Consider the following 14,510-nt stretch of genomic DNA (forward strand, 5'->3'; position numbering starts at 1 on the left):
CCCTTTTCAATACAATACAATTTGACTAGGTGCATTCTACCTCTCTGCCTGTTTACAGCCTCTTAGAGCCAAGGGTAAAGAGTGAACTGGATCACCCAGATGGCATACAGGATACTTAAAAGGTCTCTCTTATATTTCAGGGAAACTTCCTTTGTGGGATGGGACAAAATTACTCTGCTCGATCCATTCCTTCACGTGAGAAATAAAGAAAGAAGGGAAATGTTTCTTCTTTTTCCAACAATAATATTAATTCATATGAAGTCAATAGGAGTTGAAGGTGTCAAACACCACCTAGGATTGAGCATAGCCTGTGGAATTTGGACTTATATTAACATGCCCATATTTTTAAAATAAGGTCCACAGAATTAAATAAATACAGTAACAGAATTATATAGTAATATACAGTCCCTAATAGAACTGCAGAATAGGAAAGGGAGAGAGAACTTTCTAAGTATGAATAAGGGAAAAAAGTTTGTTTTTCAGTGGCATTTCAGTTTCTAAACATTATATACACACGGGCCAAACTCTCCTTTCAGTCACATCACTGTAAATCTGAGTAATGCCAGCAGGATCTTCCAGATGTACACCCACCTCAGAGCAGTTGTCATTGTTTGAATTTTACACACCATCTACACAAGTACCCATTCAGGCTGCACATAAATAGAGGAAATTTGCACGACTAACTATTGAGGGGCCTGATAATACAGAGCCTGATCCAAAGCCCATTTAAGTCAATGGTAGACTTTCACAATATATTCTGAACAAAGCTCTACAGGCTTTGGAGGGGCTGGCATCTTGTCCAAGAAGGCCCCCTCATCACCACAGTAGGAAGCACAGCCCTGCAGAAGCAGCAGAGAATCCTGTGGCACCTTATAGATTAACAGACATTTTGGAGCATGAGTTTTCGTGGGTGAATACCCACTTCGTCAGATGCATGTAGTGGAAATATCCAAGAGCAGGTATATATATGCTAGCAAGCAAGTTAGAGATAACGAGGTTAGTTCAATCAGGGAGGATGAGGCCCTGTTCTAGCAGCTGAGGTGTGGAAACCAAGAGAGGAGAAACTGGTTCTGTAGTTAGCAAGCCATTCACAGTCTTTGTTCAATCCTGAGCTGATGGTGTCAAATTTGCAGATGAACTGAAGCTCAGCAGTTTCTCTTTGAAGTCTGGTCCTGAAGTTTTTTTGCTGCAAGATGGCCACCTTAAGGTCTGCTATAGTGTGGCCAGGGAGGTTGAAGTGCTCTCCTACAGGTTTTTGTATATTGCCATTCCATTCCCTGCAGAGACTCTGATGTTTGGAAAACTATGTAGGGCTTCTTTTCTCTCCCCTCAGCCCAGGATCCTGGATAGAGGAGGAGGGATATCTGGGGGACAAGAAAAAAAGGGGAAGACAATTATCAATGAACAGACCAGACTGGCTGTAGGGAATGGGCAATTGGGGAGAGATGAGTTAGAACAGCAGGCAAGAATAACGTATATACACTGAAAATTGAATAAGTAATTTTGTTTTTTATTTTACAATAAAAAAGGAGTTTGCTAGCTCCTGGAACTCTGGACAGCGCCTCTGGGGAGTCCTACTCTATGGACTACCCAACAATGGCTACCAAAGCCTTCTGACATCATTTTCCAGCATGCTTGGAGTCAGGGGTGAGAATACCCTGACTCGGAGACAAAGAGTAAAGTTTCAGTTTTTGAGCTTTGAGTATAGGAGCTGAGAGAGATGCAGAACCGCAGAGGGTGTCTGAAACATTCACCACACCTCAGGAAAGGGACTACATAAGATTGCCTAGGTAGAAAAATAGTTGGGTGTAGGCTACTCTATTTTAAAAAAGGAATCCACTATGATGTGTGCCAGCCATCATCTTGATCACTTTGCTTATATGTTGCATTCTGTTGTTCTTCTCTTTGTCTTTCTTTAGACTAGAAGATCTTTAGGCACAGGCTGTGTCTACTTTGAGCCTCTACAGCAACTAGCACAATGGGTCTTTGATCCTGATTGGGATCTTTGAGTAATACCCTGGTACAAAAGATAATAGTAAAAATATATACTCCATCTTCAGTTGTGGGATTGCTCCTTCCGTTTTTGTCCTGTCCTTTCTTCAAACATACATTTCCAGTCTGGCATAATTTTCCTGGCTAATTGCACATTGAAGGATCACCTGCTTAAGAGGTTCATATTCATTACTATAAAAACCAATCCACTTGCCAAATCATTAAGAAGCAGACTGGCTAATAATTATGATCAGTATTTGACTATAAATACATCTCAGTATGCTTAATTCAATGTCCTACTCAAATACCAAAGATAGAGAATTTAAATTTTAAACACACATTACTTGAACATAATATTACTGCATTGGTCTTACTAAGAAATGCTACTACAGTCTTTAAAGGGCAGTAATTTCATGCTAACAGCACGTTGACTTTCTGATAATCTCTTCATGCACAAAAGCAATTCTGAGTATTGTACATTGTTAACTGCTGTACTCTACCTAAACATACAATCAATGACCAAAAATGTAATGGGATTCAGAAGTCCATACCAGAAAAGTGAACGTGATTGGAAAGGCTGTTCAAGTGTGATTAGGCAGTTATGCAAGAAGGACTTACAAGAGATATATAGGAACAGGCAAATTCTGTCCACTTCTCTATGGCCAAAACCCAGTAGTAACATGCAGCAGAATCAGGCTTCACTAGTGTCATTCACATGATGTAATTTAGGAGCTATGATAAGGATTGGTGGAGTAGGAGAGCTGGGGAACAGTGGGATCTCCCACTAGAGGAATTCATGGCTATCATCCCCACACAGCCTGAGCTGAGGAGCAGTGAGAGGCTACCGTACCCACATGTAGTTCCAATACTCTCATTAATTCAAGATTGGGCTTCTTATCCTGCTCATCCATTTTTACCATGGTTTACATGAACAACATTCCACACACTTATTTTAGAGATGTAGAAACCGGTGTTCACAGTAATTAAGTGATGTGTCCTTGGTTCAGCATCAGAACTAGTGTTAAGACCAAAGGCTTTTGATTCCCAGTCTTATGACCAATAGTTCAGTGCCTCTCCCTGGGAAAGACTCTTACCCCTCTGTACCATAATCATATTTCAGTTGAAAATGATGCTCCCAATATCCATAGCTACAGGTAGGTAAATGTTATTACATAGTTTTGTAAAGGGAGGCTCAATGATAAGGAAATACAGTAGAGATGTGTCATCAATTCAAGGTCTAGATCTGTCTGGGAGAATATAATATTTTACATTTAATTGTGCCTTCTATCAAAAACTCTCACAGTGTTTTACAAACATCAATTAATTAAAACACAAAATAACCTTGTGACAAGTATTATTCTCCCAATTTTACAAATGGGGAAAATGAGGCACAGAGAGATTAAGTGTGTGATCATGGGCAACACAAGTATTCATGTCAACTATATTTGCAACCCCTTTGTGTTTATGTCTGGTGTAAATTCAAGTTTGTGATCTTTACTACCATGAAGACACGAGAACAGCAAATTTTAAGTTTGCCTATTCAGCACAAGTCATTTTCAAAAATCCATATTTGTTGTATATTGTCAGATGGTAGGTTGCATGATTTGGAATTTGCACCATTTTCATTAGTTTCAGAGTCAGCCAGTCAGGAAACAGACACAAAACCAAGTGGCCAATACAGATGAAATGTTTAAGCTTTAGGATTGAATATTTTGCAGTGAACTGCTCACAAGCAAGTCATATAGGAAAAATTAGGTTGCACTGAAGTTAATTCTGAGTAATTAATATGTTAGGAAGCCTTACAATCTACTTTTTCAAACAGAAAAAAAGGCTAAAATTCAGCAAATAACTAATCGGTTATGATTTTTTTTTTTGCTCCACTCTCAATAAAACCCAGATATCAGTGATCCAAAGCTTACTGAAGTATATATAAATGCTTCATCTGATTTGGCCCTCTTTGCTTTAAACACAAGAGTATTTCATCTCCCGGGGCACAGTCCTGCATTCCTGACTCAGCAATACTCCCATTCCCAGCACAGGATGCAGATGGAAAAACATTAGCATTGTATCCTGCCTTTTCAGCTAAACTTTATATCCAACATTTTTAAAACACTTTTTTTTTTTAATCCTTGACTGTCTCTGAGGACACTCAAGAAGAGGCAAGAGAATTCTTTCAGGATCTGGAAAGACATACCTCACAGGCTCAGGTGAAAGAAAAAAGTGCAGTGGCAATGTGTAAATGAGCACTCCCAACAAGAGGGAAAAAATGAAGAGCAGGATCATGAACTCTGTCAGTTCAGTGAGACGGTCTATGTATGACATGGAGGAGCTCAGGGATAAGTGTACTAACCTCTGTGGAACAAAGCAACTGGAATGTGATCATCATGGTAATATAACCTTGTTATAATAATTTCTCACTGGTGTTGCATAGATTGTTATATCAGAGATATGTAGTGATGCGTTCTCACTGTGATTTGAAAGCTTGTAAGTGTTTTGTTCCCTCTAACACTGATATGAGGCTATAACCCACAGCCTAGAAAAAACTAAAAAGTTTACAAACCCATCTGTAAGCCCAAATCAATAATACAAGTAAAAAATGATACTGATTATTGTTGAAGGAGATCCCTTCTTACATGATACATTCAAGTAATTAATGTTAAGAGTGATTAGCTCCTCCCAGGCTCATCACACTGAATTTGATCAATTGACGTAATTAAAGATGCAAATATAAGGGATATTTTTAGTCAGTCATAGGTACTGCCTAATTGCTAGAAGTCATTTTCTTCCTGCTTTGAAGAAGCTCCTGGCTCCCCTGTGATTTAGAATACCGACAGAAACAAAGGAGTTATAGAGGTTTGGCCTTGATATACAAGCCTATTAAAATCCCTGAGGTGAGACACAGAGCTAAAGACTACTCTTCCAAAACAGGCTGCACAGGACCATTAAGCAGTGCAGTAATAGCTTGGAATAGGTTCCTGCAGTATAGGATGAAGCTGTAGTAGGTGTGCTAGAAAGAACTGCTTTATTATAGAGGGTTGCATAAAACATGGGACACAGCAAGCATTTCAAGATGCTGAAATATTGGCGTTGTGACTATGCATCAATCATTCCTTACCTAAGAGATTAGAACATAATGAAAGTTAGGAAACAACGAAGTCTGAAGGAGTTTGTTTGTCCAAATAGATCCTTTTATGGCTGATGGTCAACCAAGGAAAAGAACCAAATGGATCCCTGCAGAGGAGCTATCTAGCAACATTCAACATATAATATTAATATTACTAAAACAACACCTCCTTAATATCTTGTGAAGGCTACCCGACAGTGAGAGTCACAGTACAACCTAGTGCCAGTACGCAGTGCTTTGACTATGCCTCTCTAAACACACCAGACAGTAGATCTGAGCCCACACAGAGGAGGAAATAATCTGTGCCGAAGTGACATGGTTCCTTAACTTCCCTCCCCAAGGAGGCAAGGGAGCACGGCAGAAAACAGAGTAGAGAGTGTGACTCTCCAAGTCCTAATCTGGCTTCTCGTCAAGGCGCACCGTAACTACAAGCCACAATCTAACCCATGATTGAACTGACCCTTGAACGTTAATGCACGTGGTAAGTTTTCTTCATAGGAGTAGTCCCCCTGAAGAAAACAGGACTACTCAGGTGAGTAGAGATAAGCATGTGTGTAAGTTTTTGCAGCATCTACATTTAAAGCAAGCACATCTGGTAACTTGCTAGAAGTTACTTGCTAGAGAGAAAAGTCAACGGAATCACATTGTAAGAATTTAACGTTTTGGAACAACTGTATATTATGACCATTCCCACAGCTAAAACTAGTCAAACTGCTGTGTGATTGATCACCAGAGTCACGTCGGATTCTTCTTGTTCCCTCTTCGATAACTGAAACTTTTAAAACAGGAGAGTGATTAATGACAAATAGTGAACAATGTGCTTCTGATTTGTATTTTCAAATGAATTAAAATTTGGGCTCACATTTATGAAACGTTTGGCTTATTGCCCAGTAATAACCCACTAACAGCAGCAAAACACTCACCATATTTTTGCAGTAGATGATCAGCCTTTTCCACCATGTTGGCCCCTTACACATGAGCCCCTTTCAGTATCTTTTTCAGCATATCATACAATGCCTCTTTGTCATTAACAATTACTATGTAATAAACTGTTTTACTGGTTTTGCTTACCACATGTATTTCTGAAAACAAAAACAATAAATGGCAGTAAAAGACAATAAAATATACAACACTGGGGATTTTTTTTTTATTACAAACAAGCTAATACCGTACACTCAGCATATTTTGCAGCTCAATGCACCAGACTTACTGTCCAGGTGAATGTTTCCTGCTATAAATTGCAGTGCTATGGCTCTTTCCCACCACACTCTAAAAGTTCTTTCGGATGATGTGCCCTAAAACAAGTCTATTCCTTGGCCAAATTTATGGGAAGGATAAAAGGTTGGCAGTTTTATGCAGAGGCATTTTTTAACTTTGCTTGCCATGCTGGAAGCACACTCAAACTCTGTACTGGAAAGAAGCGCTTTAACCACTCCACATAGTCCTTGCAGAAACTCCTCTGTGGTTTCTAAAATAAGTTAGAGTAGATTAGATTGATCGTAATGGATCATATTACGGTAGAAATCTGATCCATTATGTGGACTGTTTGCTAACTTGAAGAATATGAAATAAGAATTCTGCAGTTATCTGGACAATGGTAACTTCAAAGCATTGGAAGAGTCCTAGGTTTGCTCTGAATGGTATTTAGAAGCCAATGGTATCATCGTTGCACTGACTTTTGACACTCATTGTCTTTGGTCATTCCCCAGTATTCTACATCCAGAAACTTACCCATTTGGTTTTGAAATCTGAACACCGCTGTTGCAGTACCCAGAGATAAGGGTTCTAGTGTAGCTACATAGTATAATGTGTATCCCTCTATACCACCTTTTACACAGGCCAATTTGTTGAAATATGCTTCTTTAAAGGGAGGAAGTGTCATCTGGCGGTTGGAGGGGTGGCTGGAGAGTCTGGATTCTTGGGTTCTGTTACTGATTCAGTGTCTGATTTCGTCCAGTCACTGATCATTTCTGGACCTCAGATTCCCCATATATGAAATAGGTATAGCAATACTTACTTACACACCAACCAGTGTTGTGAGGCCCCATTCATGAATAATTGTAATGTAATTGGAGGCCCTATATGCTACGTAACTATAATATGCTAAGCATTGTTTTTATTGTTTTATACTTCATCCACACACATGGTTATTTCCTGAAATTGTCTTCAGTTCTGTGCACTGCAAATGAAGTGGCAACAGATTGCTGGAATAATTTCACACCCAAGAGAAGACAGGTTCTCTTAATACATCTCTAATCTTTTCAGCAACACTCTGGGCAAAGAGATATGTCCTATCTATTCTCTGACAAATACACTGTCTTAACAAATTTAAAACAATCCTTCTTGGGTGCCTCCCTACCACAAGATTCAAGTTGAGATGACCAATTTACATGAGCAAAACCAGTATTACAATCTAGGTAAGAGGAACCCCTCTACACATCCTAGCTATGTCACATCAACATTTGCATCTCAGCACATTTCCAGCAATATAGCTGGTTCTAATTATATCTTTTCTTGTTCATGATCTTAAAAATTAGAAGTCATACAATATTTCCCAGTAAAGGCTGTAATGTAGCTTCTGGAAACAATGACAAATTACATTCCCCTGTGAGCTGACAAAAGCAATCTTTCCCTGTTGTCTGTAACATACTCTGTGAAGCACTATGCTGAAATTCACTTCCTCATACTTTCATTTCTTTCACTAGCATATGGCCTAGCTGCTCAAAGAAGTTGTCCTCAGGGTTCATTTTCAGTTCTCTCAGCCTTTCATAAATAAACGGACAGCTTCAAGGATATCAAACAATAAAGCAAAAACTCCGCACAAGGAGAAGATTTTGTGAAGTTAAATCTACTAAATGAGTTTCATGATCCTTTGTGGATCTGCATCCACCATTTGGAACAACAGGGAGTCTTTGTTTAGTAGAAGACGAGCTCTGTCGGGGCTTAACATTGCACCATTTACAACAATTGCCATTGGTCTCAGTGGAGGACAGTTAAGGGAGATGCAAGTGGATTGTTATGTTGTTTCTTCTGGCCACCACTGTGGCACCTCTCTGTAGAGGAGACTACACCCCCCCCCCATGGGTGCAAAGGTAAATTAATCCTTGTGCTTGCTCTGAAATTGCCCATAATTGCTCAGTTGCATTAGCTGCAGTGTATTGTGAACAAAAACACTTATTCACAAGTCACAGGATTAAAATTAACAATCCATTTTACACAGGTCAAAGGGCCTTCAAGCAGTAGGACATTATCTCGCTGTCTACCTGGCCATTTGCCTGAGTCAGCATAGTGCACGTTTTGGAAGAGACAAGACCAAGTCACAAAGTCAATGTGTGAATCTGAACATCTCCAAAGTCTGGGGTTATGGTCTAGGCCCACCTTGGTTTTCTGAAATTTGGTTATCCATGGATTAGCTTATTTTTGTTAGTCAATGCCAGGTTTACATCTTGTTCACACACATCCCTCCCCCGGCTCAACACTGGATGAGTTTTCTGTGTTCATTTATTTAATATATTTAAATTTGTACTCCACAATAAAAAGGGGCACCTATCCAGTGCTCCAGGCACCCTGGCCATGAATTACTAACATAGAAATACTATGAAGCAGGCAGCAGAACACATAATTCTCCCTCCACCCACAAGAGATCAGCTCCCTCAAATCCCACCCTAACAGCAATCTGCCCAAACAGATGCACTTTCAAGAGAGTCCTGAACTGTTCCAGAGCTGAAGGCCCCTCATGGAGAATGCCGCACTGCCAGTCCCCTCTTTTTTAAATTGAGGTGGAGTCCAGCTCAAACACCTCTGCTAATCACAACTATGGCAGTACAGTACAAGGAGAAATGGGGGTTTCTCAGATAGGAAGGTCCCAAGACATTGGGGGTTTTATAGGTCAAAATAAACACCTTAAATTCAATCCAGAAATAATGAGGGAGCCCTGTAGAAATCACAGAGCACCAGTGACAGGTGCTGCCACTGAGAAGCACTGCTGAATACCAGCCAGTCCTCACAGTGCCATGATAATGCAGCAGTGCACAGCTCTTTACAAAACTTCAAGTAAAGTACAGAGAGTTCTGCCAAAAAGTGGAGAAATTCTCAAGGGAAAAAGTGTCACTGAAGTCAACTTAAATCAAACGAGTGATAACTCCATCAGGAGAACAGGAGATATCAGTCACCAGTATGCTTGCTTAATATCCCCTGTTTTGGGATATTTTTTCAGTCAGTCACTCTCTTCATCTGCACAGCAGCCAGGAAGATGAACTCTTAGCAGATTAAAGCTATGGACCATTGAAAACAGTCTCTAACAAGGATATTTAACATGCATCTTTAAGGCTGATGATTTATCACTTATGCACTTTTTATAGATACCTGGTTAAAAGTATCAGATTAACAGCGCTGGAAACAGGAGACTAAAACTCTCCACCCCCAGAACAGGCAGAGCATCAAACTTCAATCATGCAATATCCCACCCAAATGTACCTCACTCAAGTCCAGAGGGGCAACTTTCATCAGTGAAAGGGTAGCTCCTTTTCCATGCTCTTTTGATGATTGGCCTCTCTTTTCCCCCTCTTAATTTTTCATTTGTGCAACAAATAGTACTTAGCTTTTCTATAGCCCTTTTAATCCATATATTTCACCGTATTTTGGCATCACATTGCCATTTTCCAGATGGGGAAACCCAGGCACAGAGCTATGACATGACTTGCCCAAAGTAAGTTGAGTTGTCCATAGCAGAGCCAGAAATAGAACTTAGGTCTCCTGAGCCAGTTCCCTATTCCGTAGACCATACTGCCTCCAAAGGTAAGGACAAAACCAAAAAGATATGAGAAAAATACATTTTTCTGGCCCTGTAACCTTGCTCCTTCAAGTCTATTCCAAATGCTGATGCTAAAATCATCTCCTTGGCTTGTCACTCTGATTGTGTCAAACTCCTCTTTGAGTCCTTCCCTGGTTCCTGCTTCATCTCCACATCAAATACAAGCATACTTCTAGTCTTCACCTTCATGGAGAAAAAAAATCCTTCAGAAAATCTCAAAAGCCCCTATTTTATCCTTCTTCAAATCCCTCCTGCAACTCACTTCTTCCATAGCGCCTACAAAACCCAGACTTGACCATAGCTGGGCAGGTGACAAGATTTGACCGACCCTGTCCTTTCTTCCTTTCCCTTCTCCGTTCCTTTACCCCCATTACAAAAATGTAATCTGTGTAACTAAGATGGCTAAGTAGATTCATTTGTTCATACCGTGCATTGGACATGCACTATCCCTCACCAGTTTATCTCTGTAGATCATACGCCTTGCAGGTCAAGAATTCTCTCTCTTTTATCTTTGTACAACACCTGCCCATTGGAGTCCCAGTCCTGACTAATAATAATTGATATGACGAATCAATACAATATGAATAATAATGAAGAATTGTAGTGGGGCAGACACCCTGCTCCTGCCAGGAAGGGGGTCAAGGCAGGAGGTGGGCTGGGTAAGGAGGCAGCCACAGCTGTGGCCACACCCAATTAGGCTACCGCTGGCCCTGATATAAGGGCTAAGGATGGAGCTGGGTGAGTCTCACTCTACCCTTGGAGTGGGAAGGACCTAGCAGCCTGGGAGCACAGGGTACCTGACACAGAGCAGTGCTGGGGCAGGGCAAGAGGGGCTGGGGAGCTCGTCTGGCAGCTCCCCAGGCTGAGGCCTTGTTAAAGGCCTAAGGAGGTACAGGGGCTGCAGAGGTGCAGCCTGGGGATGGGGATGGGGATGGGGATGGGCAGAGGCAGCTGGTCCAACCCTCTTGCCAATGATGAGTGGCCATGACAGACTGCAGTTTTCCCCAGAGAAAGGGGACTAGAGGATGACTGGCAGTAGCCACTGAGGCAAGATGGACATAGGGGGAGGGGGCTCCCCTGGGAAGGGAGACCCTGAGTGTGGGGGTGCTGCTGTGGGTAGCACCTCAAGAGAAAGGGGAACTGGGGGTCTGGGAGGAACATGGGGGCATAAGGCAGGAAGGGACACCAACCTGGAGGAGGCGCTCCAGGGCTGGAATGAGCTAATTCCCAAGGTAACCAGCAGGAGGCGCTGCACCAGTGAGTCAGCAGATCTGCTACCAGAATGAATACAAATAACATATGAGTTATAAAAACAAAGTCATTGAACAAAACTATCTTCTTGCTTGGAAACTTTCTTCAATTTTTGTTCACCATCAATGATAACAACTGAGTTTCTTTATTTTTTTTTCACTGAAGTAGCCCGTAATTTATGACGATTTGACAGAGTCTTGGAAGTAATTACAATGACTGTTTTTGATAAAAAGCAACAAATGGGGCTGACATTTAATCTTATTATATTTCCTAGCATGACAGTATTTGTAGCCTGAACAGCTTCAGGTGTGTACCCAAGTGAGGTTAATTTAGTTAAGTTGGTTCTGTTGACTCTAGGAAAGTTTAGGATCATTGGTTTTAGAGTGTGGGGACTAATCACCAAGTTTTGTGTTTGGCAGCTCAGGGTTTTCAGATTGTTTAGGTCACAAAGTACAAATAAAATATCTTTTACACGGGGATGAAAAGCACTTCTGCATGAATTTAAATTTAAATGCATAGGTCACTACATTCCTACTTACACGGGATGTAAGTCACTCAGAGAGGACCCTTTAGAAAGGAAAATTAAAGCAAAAACTCTCATTACCAAGTATAGTGAAAATGAAAGTCTTTCTAGTGCTGAATAATGATTTAGAAGCTTGTACCACCTTTATTTATCCTGTACCTTTCCTCCTGGATATATCTCCGATTCACTTTCATTCATGAGCTCCTCCAGAAATTTAACAGCTACTGCATTTGACTTGAAGATCAAATAATCAAGAGATCATAATAAATATTGAAGTATCTTCAAAATATATGACAGAAAACCACCTAGGGCAACAGTGGCTCTTTTAAAGCCAGAACTGATGTCTCAAGAGCAACAACAGCTTTCCGGACCGGCTGGTCCACTTGTTCCTTTTCGTCCCACCTTTCTGATTTGATTTTATACCTATTACTAGCTGCCTACTGCTTCATAACTACAGCATCTTTCCTCATATACACCTGTGCAGCCCCATAAAAGTGAAGTAGAATTAAATCCAATGTCCCTAAGTCTGTACCCAGAAATAGCTTTGTAAACCCAGAATAGCTCAATTCATTCACTTCAGCTGAAGAGACCATTTTTACTACCAGCAGAAAAAACCGCTGATTTTTTAATAGATATGATCTTCATTTTTCCTGTGATATTGTTATTCTCCTCCCCTTCTTGATCTATTTCTCTAGTCCTATACTTCTTTCTCCCCTCTGTCCCCCTCTGCTGTGTGTTTCTTCTCCTTCCTTTGTTTTCTCTTTACTTCACTTCTAATTAACTTTACACTGTGGGGGATCCCAAGGGTGCCTGTACTTGTTCTGCATTAGGAAAGATCTTCACCCACTATTATAAATCAGCTCAGTGTACATATCAATTTTGCCTCTCCATTTTCAGATTCACCAGCCTCCTCTGCACTTAACTTCCCCCCTTTTCTTTTCTTTATATTTCTACCTCCACGTTTTCTTACTCACACACACTTTTCTTGAGCAAATAGAAAAATAACAGAGAGAAGACATGCATCAGATTTTGGATGAGCTTTAAGATGCTAACATTCAGCACATTAATAATACTTGTGAGTGTGCAGTAGGATGGCATCTCAGCCTGTCATTTGGGAGTGAAACACCTATGCAGACACCTTTCCAAGTTTAGACAAGCTGGGAGGTAGGATGCCTCCAATTCCATATTTCCATGCAGAATAAAAGTGTCAGATCATTGCATATTCCTAATGAGCATCTTAACCTTTCTTTTAACACCAAAGACAAACAGAGGGGAAAGGACATTACCATGCTGGCTACTCTGCACCACATTAATGTTTTAATAATACTTTGTATTATATGAAAGCAAATTTTCCTTTGTCTTCCATTAAATGATAATTGATATTAATGTCTGATTCATATCTCTGAGGAAGTGACAATGAAAAAGAACAGGAGTGAGACTGGCGATATAATTTACACAGACTGCAATAAGGCTGTTAAACCAGCATGGCTGATGGTACAAGGTGAAAGATGAGCAAGGAGTTCAAAAACAATTGGGGGGTTGCAGAGATTAATAGAGAGGTAGGGCAGATTTTTCATGCTCACTTGATGGCCTCAGAAAAGTAACATGCACTAAGGTCTGAACATCTGCAGACAGATGGACAATGCAGAAAGTGAGAACAAGCAGATTTACTTGATACCATTGAGAGAGGGTAACCAGTGGAGGGATTCAGTGAGAAGGGGTGATGTGGTCATATTGCAAGGTGAACTTTGTGCATTTTGTGTGAACTGAATAAGTGGAGCTGTGTGTTAGGCTATCCAGAGAGGAGGCTTCAGTTATCAGGATGAGAAACAAGGAGGGCCTGGATGACAGTTGTAGTTGCATGGGCAGACAGAAAAGACCAGATCTAATGAATGTGATTATGAAGGAAGAAGCAGCAAGAATTGGACATAGGGAGGATTTGAGGGGGAGGAAACAAGAGTAGCTGAAGGCAGGTTGAAGGTCTGAGTAATTACATGATGGGGTCATCAATAGTCACAGAGAAGTCAGCACTAGGGAGGGGTTCAGAGGAAAGATAGGGAGTTCAATTTTAGCCAGGATAAATGTAATCTGACAACGTGATGTCCCAGATGATGTCCCCAAGAAAAAGGCTGAGATGTGAGGTTGAATGGAGGGAAGATAGGTTAGGAGTAGCAAGGTAGATTTGCAAGCTGACATCACAGAAATGGTAGCTGAATCTGGAGGTAGCCCAGGTGCATGGTTCTTCAACACCAGGGTGACAGACAGATAAAAACTAAGGACATAATGTAGCCTAGGTGTGACAACCTATGGCACACAGTGGCAAACGAGCTGATTTTCAGTGGCACTCACACTGCCTAGGCTCTGGCTACCAGTCTGTGGGGCTCTGCATTTTAATTTAAATTTTAGATGAAGCTTCTTAAACGTTGTAAGAACTTATTTACTTTACATACAACAATAGTTTAGTTATATATTATAGACTTATAGAAAGAGACCTTCTAAAAACACTCAAATGTATTACTGGCATACGAAACCTTAAATTAGAGTGAATGAATGAAGACTCGGCACAACACTTCTGAAAGGTTGCCAACCCCTGATGTAGCCACACAATTGTACATACCTTGAAGTGGAAGCTGTGCTTTAGAGGTATGAAAGAACTAAGGAGCAAGGTCCTTCTGCCTTTTATACAAGGAAGACTGAGATCTGAAGAGGTAGACACACACAGAATCTCAGCTCTAGAGGAAAGGTCCCAGTTTATCCCCATTTTTCTAGTAGTTGGATAATGAGTAGCTACCAAAGGAAGATGCTGG

This window comes from Chelonoidis abingdonii, chromosome 7, assembly GCF_003597395.2.
Source record: "Chelonoidis abingdonii isolate Lonesome George chromosome 7, CheloAbing_2.0, whole genome shotgun sequence".
NCBI lineage: Eukaryota > Metazoa > Chordata > Testudines > Testudinidae > Chelonoidis > Chelonoidis abingdonii.